General features: G+C 48.0%; 1 pseudogene; it reads left to right on the forward strand.

The window, feature by feature from the left end:
• The first annotated feature begins 2,777 nt into the window (after positions 1-2,777).
• Positions 2,778-3,570, forward strand: LOC101104146 (signal peptidase complex catalytic subunit SEC11C-like; annotated as a pseudogene).
• The last annotated feature ends 1,150 nt before the right edge of the window (positions 3,571-4,720 follow it).

Consider the following 4,720-nt stretch of genomic DNA (forward strand, 5'->3'; position numbering starts at 1 on the left):
CAGAAAAGAATTACACAAAGCCCCAAAATGGGGCTTCAGTAGGGATTTGAAGAGCCATGGGTGGCTAGTTAATGCCCTAAACTGTAGCTCGCCAAGCCATCAGGGAGGACCATTAAGGATCTCACTATGGGAAGGAAGTCCTGCTGCTGCTGCTGCTAAGTCGCTTTAGTCATGTCCGACTCTGTGCGACCCCATAGACAGCAGCCCGCCAGGCTCCCCCATCCCTGGGATTCTCCAGGCAAGAACACTGGAGTGGGTTGCCATTTCCTTCTCCAATGCATGAAAATGAAAAGTGAAAGTGAAGTCTCTCAGTCGTGTCCAACTCTTAGCGACCCCATGGACTGCAGCCTACCAAGCTCCTCCATCCATGGGATTCCCCAGGCAAGAGCACTGGAGTGGGGTGCCATCCTCCTCTCCAGAAGGAAGTCCTATATATCAATTGTTAGCCAGTTGAGATCATGGAGACCCCAGCCATGAAAAACACAATCAGTTGGGTAGTTGACACTTGCCCCATTGGCACAATAAATAACTCCAACACGAGAGGCCCCAGAGTCCCCCAGAAAAGACCTGTTCAAACCAGAGGGACATACCCTGGAGAACATTGGCAGATTGATTTCATTGTCATGCTGAGAGTACCAGGCAATTTCAGATATAAGCATTCCCTTCTAGAACTGAAAGGAAAGCTGAAATGACTAAGGCATTACTAAAAGAAATAATCCCCAGGATTGGGCTCCTAGGAGCCCTACAAAATGATAATAATTCAGGATTTGTGTCTCAAGTGATGAAGGGGATAATGTGATAGTGGACCTTATACTCATCAGGGAAAGCAGAGAGATCCAATCAAACCTTGAAATGGTCCTTAGCAAGCAAACTATGCCAGCAAACTCAAAAAAGTGGATTAAGGTGCTTCTGATTGCTTTGCTCCACATATGGTTAGTTCCAGGTAGGGTTCCAGGTAAGTGCATTTGAACTCATGTATGATAGACTGATTTCCCAAGTGCAAGAAGGGACACCTAATCCCCTTGGAATGAAACAACTCAAGTTCTCTAGGTAGGAGAAACCATGAAAGGTCTCACAGAATATGATAACCAGGAGGACCACACACACTGACCTGGCCCTATACCCCTTTGGGCTAGGAAACTGGGTGTACCTAAACGCATGGAAAACCAGCAGCCCACAAGAACAGCTCACTCCTAAGTGGAAGGGACCCCAGAGTGATCCTAACCATCCATTCTCCCTTGAGAATCACTCGGTGGGTACATCACACTTAAATGAAGACAGATCCTGAGCCCCAGCCTCCAGAGAAATAACCCAAGACAACAGAACCAACTGCCCCAACTCCACCACCCCCGACAATGACACTTGTGAACCTCTCTCCAACCTGAAATTCCTTTTCTGATAAATGGCAAAAGATAAGTTAATCCTGTATGCCAAGTAACAGGGATTTTAGGACAACTGGATTGCCCTTGATTATCAGTTAGCTGACCAAGGAGGAGTCTGTGAGAAGGTCAAAATGTCATGTTGCTTTTACATCAATATAAGTGGCCTAATTGAAGAAAGTGTAGACAGGCTACTACAAAACCAACTTGGCTAACAAAAGCCATAGGCTTCCTTGATGGTAAAGAATATGCCTGCTGATGCAGGAGATGAGGGTTCAGTCCCTGGGTTAGGAAGACTTCCTGAAAAACAAAATGGCAATGCACTCCAGTATTCATATCCTGGAAAATCCCATGGACGGAGGACCTGGGCGGGGAGGCGGGGAACGGGTGCATAGCGCGAGCTACAGTCCATGGGGTGGCGAAAGAGTCAGAGATGACTTAGTGACCAAACAACAGCAACAAAACAAGCCCTCACCTACATTTCCTGGGCCTCTTAATAACTACTGTCCTCTTGCTGACATTTGGGGCTTCTATTTTAAATTGTCTGTTGTCCTCAGTCTCTAAAAGATTAGAATCTACAAAACTTCAACTGGCGGTCGCTCAGGAATATGAATAGTGAGGGCTGAAGCCCGTTAACAATATGACATAGCTCAAGGCAGCACAGACACCCTGCTTTTCCACCCAGAAGACAACAGCCTAACTCAGCAACAGTTACAGAAATCAGACCATCCATCGCCCCTCAGCTCCCCTCAAGCATGAGGAGAAAGTCAAAAGACAGAGAAGGGATTTGCCACCAGTAAAGGCTGCTAGGGTCCCTGGGAAAAATAAAAGGGAATCTAAGCCGTAAGGCCTAACCTCTTCTTTTCTGCTTAATCTAGTTTCACTTACCTGTATAGGACACTCTGCAGAGGTCTTGCACCTAACCCATCACATTACAGCTCCTGGTGCAGAACCGCTATGCCGAACCCCAACTCTGCCTGTGGTGAGCAGAAACTTGCACATGCCCTGCAACCCAAGATGGCGGCAGCAGCATTCGAACAGGCCTGCACCTGAACCCGGAGAACTGCTCCAGACTCGCGAGAACTCACCTACGCTCCGAGAACACCGCTGTACTGCAGGCCACCCCTCCCACCACTGACAAGAACCCTAGAAAGCAGCACTGTTAATGGTCTTTCCTGGAGAACTGTGCTCCGCGTGTGGCCTACAATACCAGGAATGGAGAGGTACAACCAGGTGCTTCCTTTACTTCTGAAGCGGACCTTCTTGCTGCTGTCTCCAAAGGACTGGTAACACATCTTCATTAATATTGAACTGCGCTGAAGAGGAAAACTTTCTCCAAGCATTCTCAAATTTTTCTCTTTAAATATTACTCAGGCGAGTTAACTCTTGGTCATCGGCAGCTGTCAGCGACTCCCGGAGCCCGCCGGCTGCCTCGGTGTGCCTCCCTCGACCCCACCGGAGACTCCAGCATGGTGCGCGCCAGTACCGTGGGGGCGCATCTCCCCGCATCCGGCTTGGACATCTTCGGGGACCCGAGGAAGATGAACAAGCGCCAGCTCTACTACCAGGTCTTAAACTTCGCCATGATCCTGTCCTCTGCGCTCATGATCTAGAAAGGCCTGATTGTCCTCACCGGCAGCGAGAGCCCCATCGTGGTGGTGCTGAGCGGCAGCATGGAGCCAGCCTTTCACAGGGGTGACCTTCTGTTCCTAACGAATTTCCGGGAAGACCCCATTAGAGCTGGAGAAATAGTTGTTTTCAAAGTCGAAGGACGCGACATACCAATAGTTCACAGAGTAATCAAAGTTCACGAAAAAGACAAAGGAGACATCAAATTTTTAACTAAAGGAGATAATAATGAAGTTAATGATAGAGGCTTGTACAAAGAAGGCCAGAACTGGCTCAAAAAGAAGGACGTGGTAGGGCGAGCCCGAGGGTTTTTACCATATGCCGGTATGGTCACCATTATAGTGAACAACTATCCAAAATTTAAGTAAGCTCTTTCGGCTGTAATGGGTGCATATGTGTTACAGAAACGTGAATCCTGAAATGAAAGGCAGTTCCTGGGACCAGACTGAAAGAAATTTTGTTGAAGAGAAAAGTTAATATATTTGAAATGTTCCACTTTCTGTATAAAAGGAAACGGTGTGGAGACATCTTGTCTTGTTCGAATAAATGATTCATCAGTGAAGGAAAAAAAAAAAAAAACCTCTTGGTCATCATATTTGTGTAATCAATATAAATTTGTGTGTGTATGTTCTTAGCGATTATCCCACTCCCGTACTAACTTCAACCATTGTTAGCTTCGATCTGCAGGCATTTTAAGGAAGCCTCTAAGATGTATCTCTCATTTTGTAACTTCATACTCACAGGCCCACAACGAAAGGCCTTGGACTCAAACTCAAATTCCAGAGTTAAGTCCTCAAATTTCTAGTAAAATGTGATCCTGCCGGGAGAATTATTAAAATAGAGTAAGTCCGCAAGGTTGCCAGGGCACTGCGCATGTGTCTCGTTCCCACGGAGACTCAGGCGCGGAAGCAGGCTGAAATGAGACAGAACTAGCCGGGACCACACCTCAGGTGCACCTGGCCTATCCTTGCGCATGTGTGGCATGGCAGCACGGGCATTCTGGGAGATGTAGTTTGCAGTTGGAGGGAACCTGCTCTAGAGATCTCCACTCGTGGCTGCTTCTTCTCTGCCTGTGTGCCCTCCAGGTCCTGATGATCGTGGCGCCCAGACAGGATTGAGTCAAGAGGGGTCAAGCCACTTACTTAGCTGGTCTTCTTCGGGGCTGGAGGTTGAGCTGTGTGGAGAAAGATGGCATGGGTGTGAGGGAGCTGTGGTGAACAATGGGGCTCAGGCAGGCTTTGGGGTAGAGGCATGGACCTGTTGTAGGAAGGGGGACCCCTTCCAGGGCCTGAAACTGGGCTCTTGTCTAACACTCGGAAATGAATTGTCCAAGGAGACACATATGCTGACAAAGCAAGAGATTTTATTGAGAAAGGGCACCCGGGTGGAGAGCAGTCGTTTAAGGGAACCCATGAAAACAGCTCTGCCATGTGACTCTGCAGTCTCAGGTTTTACGGTGATAGGATTAATTTCCAGGTTGTCTTTAGCCAATCATTCTAACTCAGAGTCCTTCCTGGTGGTGCAAGCCTTGTTCAGCCAAGATGGGTGCCAGCGAGGATTCTGGGAGTTGGTTGGAACATATGTTGTCTCCTTTTGACCTCCCTTGAACTCTTCTGGTTGGTGGTGGCTTATTAGTTCAGTGTTCATTACCAGGACCTCCTGTCATAAAACAGCCCATGCAAATGGTTGCTATGGTGCGTGGCCAGGGTGGG

Source organism: Ovis aries, chromosome 5 (genome assembly GCF_016772045.2).
Source record: "Ovis aries strain OAR_USU_Benz2616 breed Rambouillet chromosome 5, ARS-UI_Ramb_v3.0, whole genome shotgun sequence".
Classification (NCBI taxonomy): domain Eukaryota; kingdom Metazoa; phylum Chordata; class Mammalia; order Artiodactyla; family Bovidae; genus Ovis; species Ovis aries.